The 18,004-nt window shown below is 57.8% G+C and overlaps 1 pseudogene; it reads right to left on the reverse strand.

Annotated features, from left to right (window-relative positions):
- Positions 1 to 3,346: 3,346 nt before the first annotated feature.
- On the reverse strand, positions 3,347 to 4,517 carry LOC137319902 (N-acetyllactosaminide beta-1,3-N-acetylglucosaminyltransferase 2-like; annotated as a pseudogene).
- Positions 4,518 to 18,004: the final 13,487 nt, after the last annotated feature.

Consider the following 18,004-nt stretch of genomic DNA (forward strand, 5'->3'; position numbering starts at 1 on the left):
GTCGCTCTCCCCCCTCTCTCGGGGCCGCGCTCTCTCCCCCCCCTCTCTCGCGGGGCCGCGCTCTCTCCCCCCCTCTCTCGCGGGGCCGCGCTCTTCGCTCTCCCCCCCTCTCTCGGGGCCGCGCTCTCGCTCTCCCCCCCTCTCTCGCGGGGCCGCGCTCTCGCTCTCCCCCCCTCTCTCGGGGCCGCGCTCTCGCTCTCCCCCCCCTCTCGCGGGGCCGCGCTCTCTCTCTCTCCCCCCTCTCTCGGGGCCGCGCTCTCTCTCTCCCCCCTCTCTCGGGGCCGCGCTCGCTCTCTCTCTCCCCCCTCTCTCGGGGCCGCGCTCTCTCTCCCCCCTCTCTCGGGGCCGCGCTCTCTCTCTCCCCCCTCTCTCGGGGCCGCGCTCTCTCTCTCCCCCCTCTCTCGGGGCCGCGCTCTCTCTCTCCCCCCTCTCTCGGGGCCGCGCTCTCTCTCTCCCCCCTCTCTCGGGGCCGCGCTCTCTCTCTCCCCCCTCTCTCGGGGCCGCGCTCTCTCTCTCCCCCCTCTCTCGGGGCCGCGCTCTCTCGGTGACCGGGATCGAGCTTTTTTTTCCGCTCCGACAACGACGTCGGCTCAAACAAAGATGGCGGCACACACTTCCACTCGACCCTTCACCCCCCTCGTCACTTCCGCTCACTCTCCCAATTAAAGGGGCGCGGTGTTCGCTAATTTTTTTTTAAATGTGTAAAATTGAATATTTTCTGCTTTTAATGGTCCAGAGGCGGCTTCTGGCTGAAATTCCTTTGTCTTTGCAGAATTCTGGGTTTGTCTGGAATTAAAGTTGCACAACGCAAAATGGCTTCGCTCCTTCAAAGACTGTCACAAATTTGTCACGGCCCATCAAGTGTGCACAGCAAGATCCCACACTCGACAGGGAGGTCAACGCCCAGATAAGCTGCAATAATGCTGTTGGATGAAGGAGGAATGTTGGCCAAGACACCAGGAGATCGGCGAAGCGTTATGCGAACTAGCCGACGGGGTTAGAAGATGGGTGGGAGTGGGCTCGTGTGGAGCATAAATGCCGGCATAGACTAGATGGGCCGAATGGCCTGTTTCAGTGCTGTAAATTCTATGTAACTCTATTTAATTTACTCTAAACCGTGCTGTACCTGCCCTGGGAGTGTTTGATGGGACAGTGTAGAGGGAGCTTTACTCTGTATCTAACAGTGTAGAGGGAGCTTTACTCTGTATCTAATCCTGTACCTGCCCTGGGAGTGTTTGACGGGACAGTGTAGAGGGAGCTTTACTCTGTATCTAACCCTGTACCTGCCCTGGGAGTGTTTGATGGGAAAGTGTAGAGGGAGCTTCACTCTGTATCTAACCCGTGCTGTACCTGCCCTGGGAGTGTTTGACGGGACAGTGTAGAGGGAGCTTTACTCTGTATCTAACCCGTCGCTGTACTTGCCCTGGGAGTGTTTGACGGGACAGTGTAGAGGGAGCTTTACTCTGTATCTAACCCGTGCTGTACCTGCCCCGGGAGTGTTTGATGGGACAGTGTAGAGGGAGCTTTACTCCGTATCTAACCCTGTACCTGCCCTGGGAGTGTTTGACGGGACAGTGTAGAGGGAGCTTTACTCTGTATCTAACCCTGTACCTGCCTGGGAGTGTTTGACGGGACAGTGTAGAGGGAGCTTTACTCTGTATCTAACCCTGTACCTGCCCTGGGAGTGTTTGCTGGGACAGTGGGTGAGGTGACCACAATCAGCACACAGCAGATCCAGTGACAAGGCGACCCTTTGGACCCCTGACCATCAGAGCTTTCTCTTCCACGTAGCCAGAAGTGACACCAAACCGTGCTCCCTTAATGTCTGACTGACGACATGCACACCTGGTGTGTTACTATGCCACACGGACAAAGTCCCTGATCTCTGCAGCTACAATGGGCCTCAGTGGCGATGGGTTAGGGAGGGGTCGGAGGGGGTTGAGAAATCAGCTGAGGCCCTTCAGCGCTGATTGCTAGCTGTTGAGCCCCGTTGGAAAGCAGATGCTGGCGTGAACAGGAGCGGGCCTGGTTGTGATGCCTCACGTGGTCGAATACCACCCCCCCCCACACACACACACCCCGAAGAGGTGAGCAAGGCTCTGGAGGGCAGCCGCGGAACTGTACCCCAGCCGGAGGTTGAGGAAAAGGGGTGGTGGTCGGGGGGGGTTTGGGTTCTGAGTTTCGATTAAAAAAAACTCGTCCAAATTTGCGATTTACTCATGAAATCTTTATTTCTGTGAATCTTTCTAAACAGAAGAGGGTAACACGGATATCAAACCATCAACAATACCTCTTGCGCGTGGGAGCCCAGAGCTCGAGGCAACAGGAAGAGAGGCTCGAGCCCACACAGTATTGACCGAGGTCAGGCGGGGTGGGGTCTGGGCGGGCGATGGTGGGGGCAGTAAAGAGATCAGGCAATGGAAGGGACAGCCCAATGGGGAGCACAAAACTGGTGAGTGCATGGGGTGAAGGTCAGACCTACTCTCTTGTCAGGGAGAGAACACATTTGTGGGGAGGATACCCAGGAAACAGGAGTATGGTCGTCTATGGCCAGTATGGGACTGATTCACAGGGATTAAGGCCCTCGGCTCCATCTCCAGTCTGTGCTGAGCTGATCACACCCATTTTTTTAGTGATGTTGGTTGAGGGATAAATATTGGCCCCAGGACACCGGGGAGAACTCCCCCCTGCTCTTCTCCAATAGTGGCCGTGGGATCTTTTACATCCACCCTGAGAGGGGCAGACGGGGCCCTCGGTTAACGTCTCATCCGAAGACGGCGCCTCCGACAGTGCAGCACTCCCTCAGTACCGGCACTGGGGAGTGTCGGCCTGGATTATGGGGTTCGAGTCTCTGGAGTGAAGCCACGACCTTCTGACTCAGAAGCGAGAGAGAGGCCCACTGAGCACAGCTGACACCTACAGTACACAGTGTGTAGTACACAGGGTGTAGTATTCAGGCGTACTATACCCTGTGTATCGTGCCCTGTGTATCGTGCCCTGTGTATTGTGGCTTGTGTATTGCACCCTGGTATTGTGCCATGTGTACCAAGCCCTGTGTACCACGTCCTGTGCACTCTGCCCTGTGTACCATGTCCTGTGCACTCTGCCCTGTGTACCACATCCTGTGCACTGTGTACCATATCGTGTATACTCTACCCTGTGTACCATGCCCTGTGTACTACGCCCTGTGTACCAAGTCGTGTATACTCTGCCCTGTGTACCATACCATGTGTACTACACCCTGTGTACCACGTCGTGTACACTCTGCCCTGTGTACCATACCATGTGTACTACGCCCTGTGTACCACGTCATGTATACTCTGCCCTATGTACCATACCGTGTGTACTACGCCCTGTGTACCACATCACGTATACTCTTCCTGTGTACCATGCCTGTGTACCACGTCGTGTGCACTCTGCCCCGTGTACCAGGCCCTGTGCCCCCGGCCCCAAGCCCCTCACTCGCAGGTGATGTTGGGCTGGTGCAGGATCTGCAGATTCGGATGATCTCCTGCGGGCTCCTCCTGTGTACCACAAATAGCCGTCGGTAGGCGCACACGTCCCAGCGGTCGGTCTCGTTGATGCCGAAGCTGCGGAAGCCCCAGTGTCCCAGCGGCGCCACGCCCAGCCTCCGCAGGCACATGCCGGTGTAGACGTCGTCGATGGGGAAGAGGGGCACGGCCTGGGAGACCAGGGCCAGGCGGCGGGCCAGGTTTCCCCGAGTAGAGGACTCCTGCCCCCCCAGCGTAGGGCGGGTACAGGCCGCTGTAGAAGGCGCCGGGCACGTAGTACTTGAGGCCGGGGTCGCGGGAGGGCGCGGCCTCCAGATGGCGTCGCCCAGGAAGAGGTCGCGGCTGCGGCCGGGGTCCAGCGCCGCCACGTAGTCGAGCAGCCGCTCGGTGTTGACGAAGACGTCGTCGTCGCCCTTGAAGACGTAGCGCACGCCCGGGCAACGCCTGGCCAGCCAGGGCAGAAGAGGACCTCCTTCAGGGTCAGGTTGAAGAAAGTGTCGCGGAAGGCCCACTGGAGGAGGTCGCCAAAGTGCTGGCTCTCAAACTGCAGCAGCTGGCTCAGGTCGGCCTGGTAGTCCGCCGCCTCCTGCTGCCCCAACAGGAAGACCAGCCTGACCCCCAGGGGCCCCGGCGCTTGCCGCGGCCCACGCCCCCCCACGACTGCCGGATGGCCTGCCTCCGGGCGAAGCTGAAGGCCTCGCTCTTGACGGCCAGCAGCAGCAGGACTGGCCGGCCCCCCCTCCTCCCGGCACAGGCCCCCGGCGTCGAGCAGCAACGGGTAGGCCCGGCAGCCCCGGTAAACCAGGAAGTCCTTCATCTGCTGGGGCAGCAGGCCGAAGTCACAAAGCGGCCGGCCACCTCCGTGTCAGGCCGGCAGGAGCCCGGGTCCGAGGGGGGCGGGTCGGGCAGCTCGGCCGCCTGCTGCTCCAGCCGCTGCTGCTCCAGGTTCCAGAGTGACTGGAGGGGGCAGCCCGGCCTCCAGAAGCTCCCCGGGACCGCCAGCATCGTCCCGCTCTCCTCCCCATCCGCAGGGCCCAGTAGATCAGCAGGTTGGCAGGAGAGTGCAGGTCGCCCAAAGGAGGCACTTCTTCTGCGTCAGGTTCATAGCGTCAGCCCCTGGGGACAGAAAGAAAACAGCTTTAGAGGGGAACGGAGTTAGAATTCCACTCCCTCCCCTCAATCCCTCCACTCTCCCCCTCCCTCTACCCGCTCCCCCTCCCCCCTCCCTCTCTCCTCCCTCCCTCTTCTCCCCCTTCTCCCCCTCCCCTCCTCTCCCTTCTCCCCTCCCTCCCTCTCTCCTCCCTCCCTCTCTCCTCCCTTCCTCTCTCCTCCCTTCTCCCCCCTCCCTCTCTCCTCCCTTCTCCCCCCTCCCTCTCTCCTCCCTTACCTTCTCTTCTCCCCTCCCTCTCTCCTCCCTTCTCCCCCCTCCCTCTCTCCTCCCTTCTCCCCCCTCCTCCCTTCTCCCTTCTCCCCCTCCCTTCTCCCCCCTCCCTCTCTCCTCCCTTCTCCCCCTCCCTTCTCCCCCCTCCCTCTCTCCTCCCTTCTCCCCCCTCCCTCTCTCCTCCCTTCTCCCCCTCCCTCTCTCCTCCCTTCTCTCTCTCCTCCCTTCTCCCTCTCTCCTCCCTTCTCCCCTCCCTCTCTCCTCCCTCCCTCTCTCCCCCCTCCCTCTCCTCCCTTCTCCCCCTCCCTCTCTCCTCCCTTCTCCCCCCTCCCTCTCTCCTCCCTTCTCCCTCTCTCCTCCCTTCTCCCCTCCCTCTCTCCTCCCTCCCTCTCTCCTCCCTTCCTCTCTCCTCCCTTCTCCCCCCTCCCTCTCTCCTCCCTTCTCCCCCCTCCCTCTCTCCTCCCTTCTCCCCCCTCCCTCTCTCCTCCCTTCTCCCCCCTCCCTCTCTCCTCCCTTCTCCCCCCTCCCTCTCTCCTCCCTTCTCCCCCCTCCCTCTCTCCTCCTTCTCCCCCTCCCTCTCTCCTCCCTTCCTCTCCTCCTTCTCCCCCTCCCCCTCTCCTCCCTCTCCCCCTCCCTCTCTCCTCCTTCTCCCCCCCTCCTCTCGTCCTCCTTCTCCCCCTCCCTCTCTCCTCCCTTCTCCCCCCTACCCTCTCTCCTCCCTTCTCTCTCCTCCTTCTCCCATCTCCCTCTCTCCTCCCTTCTCCCCCACCCTCGACTCCTCCCTTCTCCCCCCTCCCTCTCTCCTCCCTTCTCCCCCCTCCTCTCTCCTCCCTTCTCCCCCTCCCTCTCTCCTCCCTTCTCTCTCTCCTCCCTTCTCCCCTCCCTCCCTCTCTCCTCCCTCCCTCTCTCCTCCCTTCCTCTCTCCTCCCTTCTCCTCCCTTCCTCTCTCCTCCCTTCTCCCCCCTCCCTCTCTCCTCCCTTCTCCCCCCTCCCTCTCTCCTCCCTTCTCCCCCCTCCCTCTCTCCTCCCTTCTCCCCCCTCCCTCTCTCCTCCCTTCTCCCCCCTCCTCCCTTCTCCCCCCTCCCTCTCTCCTCCCTTCTCCCCCTCCCTCTCTCCTCCCTTCTCCCCCTCCTTCTCCCCCCTCCCTCTCTCCTCCCTTCTCCCCCCTCCCTCCCTCCTCCCTTCTCCCCCTCCCTCTCTCCTCCTTCTCTCTCTCCTCCCTTCTCCTCTCTCCTCCCTTCTCCCCTCCCTTCTCTCCTCCCTCCCTCTCTCCCCCCTCCCTCTCTCCTCCCTTCTCCCCCTCCCTCTCTCCTCCCTTCTCCCCCCTCCCTCTCTCCTCCCTTCTCCCTCTCTCCTCCCTTCTCCCCTCCCTCTCTCCTCCCTCCCTCTCTCCTCCCTTCCTCTCTCCTCCTTCTCCCCCCTCCCTCTCTCCTCCCTTCTCCCCCCTCCCTCTCTCCTCCCTTCTCCCCCTCCCTCTCTCCTCCCTTCTCCCCCCTCCCTCTCTCCTCCCTTCTCCCCCCTCCCTCTCTCCTCCCTTCTCCCCCTCCCTCTCTCCTCCCTTCTCCCCCCTCCTCTCTCCTCCCTTCTCCCCCTCCTCTCTCCTCCCTCCTCTCTCCTCCTTCTCCTCCCCTCCCCCTCCTCCCTCTCCTCCCTTCTCCCCCTCCCTCTCTCCTCCCTTCTCCCCCTCCCTCTCTCCTCCCTTCTCCCCCTCCCTCTCTCCTCCCTTCTCCCCCCTCCCTCTCTCCTCCCTTCTCCCCCCTCCCTCTCTCCTCCCTTCCTCTCTCCTCCCTTCTCCCTCTCTCCTCCCTTCTCCCTCTCTCCTCCCTTCTCCCCCACCCTCTCTCCTCCCTTCTCCCCCTCCCGCTCTCCTCCCTCCCGCTCTCCTCCTTCCTCTCTCCTCCCTTCTCTTCCCTTCTCCCTCTCTCCTCCCTTCTCCCCCCTCCCTTCTCCCCCTCCCTCTCTCCTCCCTTCTCCCCCCTCCCTCTCTCCTCCCTCCCTCCCTCTCCCCTCCCTCCCTCTCCCCTCCCCCTCCCTCCCTCTCCCCTCCCCCTCCCTCCTCCCTCTCCCCTCCCCCTCCCTCCCTCCCTCTCCCCTCCCCCTCCCTCCCTCCCTCTCCCCTCCCCCTCCCTCTCCCCCTCTCTCCTCCCTCCCTGCCCCTCCTCCCTCCCTTCTCCCCCTCCCTCCCTTCTCCCCTCTCTCCCTCCCCCCCCTCTCTCCCTCCCTTCTCCCCTTCCTCCTCCCTTCTCCCCCTTCCTCCCTCCCTTCTCCCCCTCCTCCCTCCCTTCTCCTCCTCCCTCCCTCCCTCCCTTCTCCTCCTCCCTCCCTTCCTCCCATCCCCCTCCCTCCCTCCTCCCCGCTCCCTCTCCCCTCCCTTCTCTCCCTCTCTGCCCTCCCACCCTCCCTTCTCCCCCTCCCTCCTCCCCTTCCCTCCTCCCCTTCCCTCTCTCCCCCTCCATCCCTTCTCCCCTCTCTCTCTCCTTTTCCATCTCTCCCTTCTCTTCCCTCTCCCCTCCCTTCTCCTCCCTCTCTGCTTCCCTTTTCCCATCTCTCCCTTCTCCTCCCTCTCTCCCCCTCCCTTCCTTCTCCCACTCCCCTCCCTCCCTCCACCCCTTTCCCCCTACCTTCCTCCCTTCTCCTCCTCTCTCCCCTCCCTCCCTTCTCCCCCTCCCCATCTCTCCCCCCTTCTCCCTCCCTCTCTCCCCCTCCCTTCCTTCTCCCACTCCCCCTCCCTCTTCCCCTTTCCCCCTACCTTCCTCCCTCTCTCCCCTCCCTCCCTTCTCCCCCCTCCGTCCCCCTTCTCCCCCCTCCTCCCCTTTCCCACTCCCTCCCTCTCCTCCTCCCTTTCCCCCCTCCCTCCCTCCCTCCCTTCTCTTCCCTCTCCCGCTCCCTTCTCCTCCCTCTCCTCCCTTCTCTCCCTCTCTCCTCCTTCTCCCTCTCTCCTCCTCGCTCCTCCATTCTCCCCCTCCCTCTCCCCCTCTCTCCTCCCTTCTCCCCCTTCCTCTCCCCTTCTCCTCTCCCCTTCCCTTCTCCCCCTTCCCTTCTCCCCTCCCTCCCTTCTCCCCTTCCTCTTCACCCTCCCTCCCCTCTCCCCTCCCTCTTCCCCCTCCCCTCTCCCATCTCTCCTCCCTCTCCCCCTCTCTCCTCCCTTTCTCCCCTCCCTCACTTCTCCCCTTCGTCCCCCTTCTCCCACTCCCCTCTCACCCATCTCCTCCCTCCCCCTCTCCTCCCTTGTCCCCCTCCCTCCCCTTACGGTGCTGGTCCAGAACCCCACCCGAGTCGCTTATTCTGGACTCTAAGCATTGGCATGATATTCGACTATGGGGGCATCACAGCCACGCCCAATCCTAGCCACACAGGAACTGACATTCACACACATGCACAAACTTTACATTAGGAGGGCACTGAACAGTGATCAGGAGCAGGAACCCTGGCTGATTCCTCTCCCTAACCCAGGGGTCAGTGGGCAGTGATCGGGAGCAGGAACCCTGGCTGATTTCCCCCCCTCTCTCCCTAACCCAGGGGTCAGTGGGCAGTGATCGGGAGAAGGAACCCTGGCTGATTCCCCCCTCTCTCCCTAACCCAGGGGGTCAGTGGGCAGTGATCGGAAGCAGGAACCCTGGCTGATTCCCCCTCTCTCCCTAACCCAGGGGGTCAGTGGGCAGTGATCGGGAGCAGGAACCCTGGCTGATTCCCCTCTCTCCCTAACCCAGGGGGTCAGTGGGCAGTGATCGGGAGCAGGAACCCTGGCTGATTCCCCTCTCTCCCTAACCCAGGGGGTCAGTGGACAGTGATCAGGAGCAGGAACCCTGGCTGATTCCCCTCTCTCCCTAACCCAGGGGGTCAGTGGACAGTGATCGGGAGCAGGAACCCTGGCTGATTCCCCTCTCTCCCTAACCCAGGGGTCAGTGGGCAGTGATCGGGAGCAGGAACCCTGGCTGATTTCCCCCCTTCTCTCCCTAACCCAGGGGGTCAGTGGGCAGTGATCGGGAGCAGGAACCCTGGCTGATTCCCCCCTTTCTCCCTAACCCAGGGGTCAGTGGGCAGTGATCGGGAGCAGGAACCCTGGCTGATTTCCCCCCTTCTCTCCCTAACCCAGGGGGTCAGTGGGCAGTGATCGGGAGCAGGAACCCTGGCTGATTCCCCCCTCTCTCCCTAACCCAGGGGGTCAGTGGGCAGTGATCGGGAGCAGGAACCCTGGCTGATTCCCCCCTCTCTCCCTAACCCAGGGGTCAGTGGGCAGCGATCGGGAGCAGGAACCCTGGCTGATTTCCCCCGTCTCTCCCTAACCCAGGGATCAGTGGACAGTGATCGGGAGCAGGAACCCTGGCTGATTTCCCCCCTCTCTCCCTAACCCAGGGGTCAGTGGGCAGTGATCGGGAGCAGGAACCCTGGCTGATTTCCCCCCCTCTCCCTAACCCAGGGGTCAGTGGACAGTGATCGGGAGCAGGAACCCTGGCTGATTTCCCCCTCTCTCCCTAACCCAGGGGGTCAGTGGGCAGTGATCGGGAGCAGGAACCCTGGCTGATTTCCCCCCCTCTCTCCCTAACCCAGGGGGTCAGTGGGCAGTGATCGGGAGCAGGAACCCTGGCTGATTTCCCCCCCTCTCTCCCTAACCCAGGGGGTCAGTGGGCAGCGATCGGGAGCAGGAACCCTGGCTGATTTCCCCCCCTCTCTCCCTAACCCAGGGGGTCAGTGGGCAGCGATCGGGAGCAGGAACCCTGGCTGATTTCCCCCCCTCTCTCCCTAACCCAGGGGGTCAGTGGGCAGCGATCGGGAGCAGGAACCCTGGCTGATTTCCCCCCCTCTCTCCCTAACCCAGGGGGTCAGTGGACAGTGATCAGGAGCAGGAACCCTGGCTGATTTCCCCCCCTCTCTCCCTAACCCAGGGGGTCAGTGGGCAGCGATCGGGAGCAGGAACCCTGGCTGATTTCCCCCCCTCTCTCCCTAACCCAGGGGGTCAGTGGGCAGCGATCGGGAGCAGGAACCCTGGCTGATTCCCCCCTCTCTCTAACCCAGGGGGTCAGTGGGCAGTGATCGGGAGCAGGAACCCTGGCTGATTTCCCCCCCTCTCTCCCTAACCCAGGGGGTCAGTGGGCAGCGATCGGGAGCAGGAACCCTGGCTGATTTCCCCCCTCTCTCCCTAACCCAGGGGGTCAGTGGGCAGCGATCGGGAGCAGGAACCCTGGCTGATTTCCCCCCCTCTCTCCCTAAACCAGGCTCCATCTTGACGTCGATGGGCAGAGAGGTTGGCAGTGCCATGCTGCAAACAGGCACGGATACTCACAGCCTGAGCCGGCGAGTTCAGGCTCCGCAGGAGGATCAGAAGCCGGGGAGTTATAAGCAAGCGTTTAAATGAAGATTAGGAGAGTTAAGGGGGTCTTTGGGGGGCAACGAAAAGGCCTGAGCAACCTCCACCACCTGCCGCAGGCCGCCCGAGAGGCTGCCCATTGCGCCCCCTGGCGCACGGGAGGAGGAACTGCACGCGGAGGAGGACCTGCTGCTGCTCCCCGTGGCTCAGTGGGTCTCTCTCTCCCTCTCTCTCTCTCTCGCCTCTGAGTCGGAAGGTCGTGGGTTCGAGCCCCCACTCCAGAGACTCGAGCCCCGTAATCCAGGCCGACACTCCCCAGTGCCGGTGCTGAGGGAGTGCCGCGCTGTCGGAGGTGCCGTCTTTCGGGTGAGGCCCCTCGGGTGGACGTAAAAGGACCGCCTGCCGCTATTGGAAGAAGAGCAGGGGGGAGTTCTCCCCGGCGTCCTGGAGCCCAATATTTATCCCTCAACCAACATCACTAAAAAAAAAACCGGACGATCTGGTTATCATCACATTGCTGTTTGTGGGATCTTGCTGTGCGCAAATCGGCTGCTGCGTTTCCTACATCACAACAGTGACTACACTTCAAAAAGAAAAGTACTTCATTGGCTGTAAAGCTCTTTGGGACATCCTGAGGTGGTGAAAGGTGCTATATAAATGCAAGTTGCTCCTTTGGGATGTTAACACAATCTGTCCCCACAAGCTGTTTCTCTCCCCGATCACACATTTTAAAATGTTGATTTTTCTACAGTCTCAGCTATTTTTATTCCTCCTCTCTGGTTGTAAAAATCGAAGGAATGAGCAGCAAACTCACTGTAATGTAGAACAAAAAAAATAAATACGATTTGCTCCCCTTTGTGGGCGAACCCCTTTGTGTTTCAATCGGCTCTGTTGTCTGGGCACACGTCAATCAATCTCTCCCCGAACACCTTCCCCCCCCCTCTGCTGATTGGGCACTTTGTAAGAATTCACACAATCTGCCCTCTCTCCACTACCCCCCCCTCCGCCATTACCCCACATTTTTAATGTTTGGTTCGTTTTAATTTTATGTTGTACTAAAAACTGTACCCGGTCACTGAACTTTTGCCTATTTATTAGAACTCTTGTGTTTATTCCCCCCGCCGGCAATTAGACACAAACACAAAAGTGTGATGGAATACTCTCCACTTGCCTGGATGAGTGCAGCTCCAACAACACTCAAGAAGCTCGACACCATCCAGGACAAAGCAGCCCGCTCCATCGGCACCCCATCCACCACCCTAAACATTCACTCCCTTCACCACCGGCGCACTGTGGCTGCAGTGTGTACCATCCACAGGATGCACTGCAGCAACTCGCCAAGGCTTCTTCGACAGCACCTCCCAAACCCATGACCTCTACCACCTAGAAGGACAAGGGCAGCAGGCACATGGGAACAACACCACCTGCACGTTACCCTCCAAGTCACACACCATCCCGACTTGGAAATAAATCGCCGTTCCTTCATCGTCGCTGGGTCAAAATCCTGGAACTCCCTTCCTAACAGCACTGTGGGAGAACCTTCACCACACGGACTGCAGCGGTTCAAGAAGGCGGCTCACCACCACCTTCTCATGGGGCAATTAGGGATGGGCAATAAATGCCGGCCTCGCCAGCGACGCCCACATCCCATGAACGAATAAAAAAAAAACTGACCAGAGCAGGAATAAAGCTGAATTAAAAATCAAAGCATATTTCACTTTCAAACTGCAATTACTTTAGAGTCGGATTAAATCCTCCAGCTGAACCTTTAAAATTTATTCATCAGACACCCACAACAAAGGAATCCGGACTAAAATCGCCCTGGGAATAGAGATTTGTAAATTCACACCCCACTAATGACCCATGTACCCCTCTAATGGCCCATGTACCCCTCTAATGGCCCATGTAACCTACTAATGACCCATGTACCTCTCTAATGACCCATGTACCCATCTAATGGCCCATGTACCTCTCCAATGACCCATATACCCCTCTAATGACCCATATACCCCTCTAATGACCCATGTACCCCTCTGATGAGCCATGTACCCCTCTAATGACCCATGTACCCCTCTAATGGCCCATGTACCCCACTAATGACCCATGTGCCCCTCTAATGGCCCATGTACCCCTCTAATGGCCCATGTACCCCTCTAACGGCCCATGTACCCCATTAATGACCCATGTACCCCTCTAATGACCCATGTACCCCTCTAATGACCCATGAACCCCACTAATGGCCCATGTACCCCTCTAATGGCCCATGTACCCCACTAATGACCCATGTACCCCTCTAATGACCCATGTACCCCTCTAATGACCCGTGTACCACTCTAATGGCCCATGTGGCCCTCTAATGGCCCATGTACCCCTCTAATGACCCATGAACCCAACTAATGACCCATGTACCCCTCTAATGACCCATGTACCCCTCTAATGGCCCATGTACCCCTCTAATGGCACATGTACCCCACTAAAGACCCATGTACCCCTCTAATGACCCATGTACCTCTCTAATGGCCCATGTACCCCTCTAATGACCCATGTACCCCTCTAATGACCCATGTACCCCACTAATGACCCATGCACCCCTCTAATGGCCCATGTACCTCTCCGATGACACATATACCCCTCTAATGACCCTTGTACCCCTCTGATGAGCCATGTACCCCTCTAATGGCCCATGTACCCCTCTAATGGCCCATGTACCCCTCTAATGGCCCATGTACCCCTCTAATGGCCCATGTACCCCACTAATGGCCCATGTACCTCTCTAATGACCCATGTACCCCACTAATGACCCATGTACCCCTCTAATGGCCCATGTACCCCACTAATGACCCATGTGCCCCACCAATGACCCATGTACCCCTCTAATGGCCCACGTACCCCACTAATGACCCATCTACCCCACTAATGACCCATCTACCCCACTAATGGCCCATGTTCCCCACTAATGACCCATGTACCCCACTAATGACCCATGTACCCCTCTAATGACCCATGTACCCCTCTAATGACCCATGAACCCCACTAATGGCCCATGTACCCCTCTAATGGCCCATGTACCCCACTAATGACCCATGTACCCCTCTAATGACCCATGTACCCCTCTAATGACCCGTGTACCACTCTAATGGCCAATGTGGCCCTCTAATGGCCCATGTACCCCTCTAATGACCCATGAACCCCACTAATGACCCATGTACCCCTCTAATGACCCATGTACCCCTCCAATGGCCCATGTACCCCTCTAATGGCCCATGTACCCCACTAAAGACCCATGTACCCCTCTAATGACCCATGTACCCCTCTAATGACCCATGAACCCCAATAATGACCCATGTACCCCTCTAATGGCCCATGTACCCCACTAATGACCCATGTACCCCTCTAATGACCCATGTACCCCTCTAATGACCCATGTACCCCTCTAATGACCCGTGTACCACTCTAATGGCCCATGTGGCCCTCTAATGGCCCATGTACCCCACTAATGACCCATGAACCCCACTAATGACCCATGTACCCCTCTAATGACCCATGTACCCTCTAATGGCCCATGTACGCCTCTAATGGCCCATGTACCCCTCTAATGGCCCATGTACCCCACTAAAGACCCATGTACCCCTCTAATGGCCCATGTACCCCACTAATGACCCATGTACCCCTCTAATGACCTATGTACCCCACTAATGACCCATGTACCCCACTAATGACCCATGTACCTCTCTAATGACCCATGTACCCCTCTAATGACCCATGAACGCCACTAATGACCCATGTACCCCACTAATGGCCCGTGTACCCCACTAATGACCCGTGTACCCCTCTAATGACCCGTGTACCACTCTAATGGCCCATGTGGCCCTCTAATGGCCCAAGTACCCCTCTAATGACCCATGAACCCCACTAATGACCCATGTACCCCTCTAATGACCCATGTACCCCTCTAATGACCCATGTGGCCCTCTAATGACCCATGTACCCCTCTAATGACCCATGAACCCCACTAATGACCCATGTACCCCTCTAATGGCCCATGATCCCCTCTAATGACCCATGTACCCCTCTAATGACCCATGTACCCCTCTAATGGCCCATGTACCCCACTAATGACCCATGTACCCCTCTAATGACCCATGTGGCCCTCTAATGACCCATGTACCCCTCTAATGACCCATGAACCCCACTAATGACCCATGTACCTCTCTAATGACCCATGTACCCCACTAATGACCCGTGTACCCCACTAATGACCCATGTACCCCTCTAATGACACATGTACCCCTCTAATGACCCATGTACCCCTCTAATGACCCATGTATCCCTCTAATGGCCCATGTACCCCTCTAATGGCCCATGTACCCCTCTAATGACCCATGTGGCCCTCTAATGGCCCATGTACCCCACTAATGACCCATGTACCTCTCTAATGACCCATGTACCCCTCTAATGACCCATGTACCCCACTAATGACCCATGTACCCTTCTAATGACCCATGTATCCCACTAATGACCCATGTACCCCTCTAATGACCCATGTACCCTCTAATGGCCCATGTACGCCTCTAATGGCCCATGTACCCCTCTAATGGCCCATGTACCCCACTAAAGACCCATGTACCCCTCTAATGGCCCATGTACCCCACTAATGACCCATGTACCCCTCTAATGACCTATGTACCCCACTAATGACCCATGTACCCCACTAATGACCCATGTACCTCTCTAATGACCCATGTACCCCTCTAATGTCCCATGAACGCCACTAATGATCCATGTACCCCACTAATGGCCCGTGTACCCCACTAATGACCCGTGTACCCCTCTAATGACCCGTGTACCACTCTAATGGCCCATGTGGCCCTCTAATGGCCCAAGTACCCCTCTAATGACCCATGAACCCCACTAATGACCCATGTACCCCTCTAATGACCCATGTACCCCTCTAATGACCCATGTGGCCCTCTAATGACCCATGTACCCCTCTAATGACCCATGAACCCCACTAATGACCCATGTACCCCTCTAATGGCCCATGATCCCCTCTAATGACCCATGTACCCCTCTAATGACCCATGTACCCCTCTAATGGCCCATGTACCCCACTAATGACCCATGTACCCCACTAATGACCCGTGTACCCCACTAATGACCCATGTACCCCTCTAATGACACATGTACCCCTCTAATGACCCATGTACCCCTCTAATGACCCATGTATCCCTCTAATGGCCCATGTACCCCTCTAATGGCCCATGTACCCCTCTAATGGCCCATGTACCTCTCTAATGACCCATGTACCCCACTAATGACCCGTGTACCCCACTAATGACCCATGTACCCCTCTAATGACACATGTACCCCTCTAATGACCCATGTACCCCTCTAATGACCCATGTATCCCTCTAATGGCCCATGTACCCCTCTAATGGCCCATGTACCCCTCTAATGACCCATGTGGCCCTCTAATGGCCCATGTACCCCACTAATGACCCATGTACCTCTCTAATGACCCATGTACCCCTCTAATGACCCATGTACACCTCTAATGACCCATGTACCCCTCTAATGACCCATGTACCCCACTAATGACCCATGTACCCTTCTAATGACCCATGTATCCCTCTAATGACCCATGTGGCCCACTAATGACCCATGTACCCCTCTAATGGCCCATGTACCCCTCTAATGGCCCATGTACCCCTCTATTGGCCCATGTACCCCTCTAATGGGGACCATGTACCCCTCTAATGACCCATGTACCCCTCCAATGGCCCACGTATCCCTCTAATGGCCCATGTACCCCTCTAATGGCCCATGTACCCCACTAATGACCCATCTACCCCAGTAATGGCCCATCCACCCCACTAATGGCCCATGTACCCCTCTAATGGCCCATGTACCACACTAATGACCCATGTACCCCACTAATGACCCATCTTCCCCAGTAATGGCCCATCCACCCCACTAATGGCCTATGTACCCCTCGAATGGCCCATGTACCCCACTAATGACCCATGTACCCCACTAATGGCCCATGTACCCCACTAATGACCCATGTACCCCTCTAATGGCCCATGTACCCCACTAATGACCCATGTGCCCCTCTAATGGCCCATGTACCCCTCTAATGGCCCATGTACCCCTCTAATGGCCAATGTACCCCTCTAATGAGCCATGTACCCCTCTAATGGCCCATGTACCCCTCTAATGGCCCATGTACCCCACTAATGACCCATGTACCCCTCTAATGACCCATGTACCCCTCTAATGACCCATGAACCCCACTAATGGCCCATGTACCCCTCTAATGGCCCATGTACCCCACTAATGACCCATGTACCCCTCTAATGACCCATGTACCCCTCTAATGACCCGTGTACCAATCTAATGGCCCATGTACCCCTCTAATGGCCCATGTACCCCACTAATGACCCATCTACCCCAGTAATGGCCCATCCACCCCACTAATGGCCCATGTACCCCTCTAATGGCCCATGTACCCCACTAATGACCCATGTACCCCACTAATGACCCATCTACCCCAGTAATGGCCCATCCACCCCACTAATGGCCCATGTACCCCTCGAATGGCCCATGTACCCCACTAATGACCCATGTACCCCACTAATGGCCCATGTACCCCACTAATAGCCCATGTACCCCACTAATGACCCATGTACACCTCTAATGACCCATGTACCCCACTAATGGCCCATGTACCCCACTAATGGCCCATGTACCCCACTAATGACCCATGTACCCCACTAATGGCCCATGTATCCCACTAATGGCCCATCTACCCTACTAATGACCCATCTACCCCACCAATGACCCATGTACCCCTCTAATGGCCCATGTACCCCACTAATGACCCATCTACCCCACTAATGACCCATCTACCCCACTAATGGCCCATGTTCCCCACTAATGACCCATGTACCCCTCTAATGACCCATGTACCCCTCTAATGACCCATGAACACCACTAATGGCCCATGTACCACTCTAATGGCCTATGTACCCCACTAATGACCCATGTACCCCTCTAATGAACCATGTACCCCTCTAATGACCCGTGTACCCCTCTAATGGCCCATGTACCCCTCTAATGGCCCATGTACCCCTCTAATGGCCCATGTACCCCACTAAAGACCCATGTACCCCTCTAATGACCCATGTACCCCTCTAATGACCCATGTACCCCACTAATGACCCATGTACCCCTCTAATGGCCCATGTACCCAACTAATGACCCATGTACCCCTCTAATGACCCATGTACCCCACTAATGACCCATGTACCCCACTAATGACCCATGTACCTCTCTAATGACCCATGTACCCCTCTAATGACCCATGAACGCCACTAATGACCCATGTAACCCTCTAATGGCCCATGCACCCCACTAATGACCCGTGTACCCCTCTAATGACCCGTGTACCACTCTAATGGCCCATGTGGCCCTCTAATGGCCCATGTACCCCTCTAATGACCCATGAACCCCACTAATGACCCATGTACCCCTCTAATGACCCATGTACCCCTCCAATGGCCCATGTACCCCTCCAATGGCCCATGTACCCCTCTAATGGCCCATGTACCCCACTAAAGAACCATGTACCCCTCTAATGACCCATGTACCCCTCTAATGACCCATGAACCCCACTAATGACCCATGTACCCCTCTAATGGCCCATGTACCCCACTAATGACCCGTGTACCCCTCTAATGACCCGTGTACCACTCTAATGGCCCATGTGGCCCTCTAATGGCCCAAGTACCCCTCTAATGACCC

The sequence above is a fragment of the Heptranchias perlo genome, unplaced genomic scaffold (genome assembly GCF_035084215.1).
Source record: "Heptranchias perlo isolate sHepPer1 unplaced genomic scaffold, sHepPer1.hap1 HAP1_SCAFFOLD_928, whole genome shotgun sequence".
Taxonomy (NCBI): Eukaryota; Metazoa; Chordata; class Chondrichthyes; order Hexanchiformes; family Hexanchidae; genus Heptranchias; species Heptranchias perlo.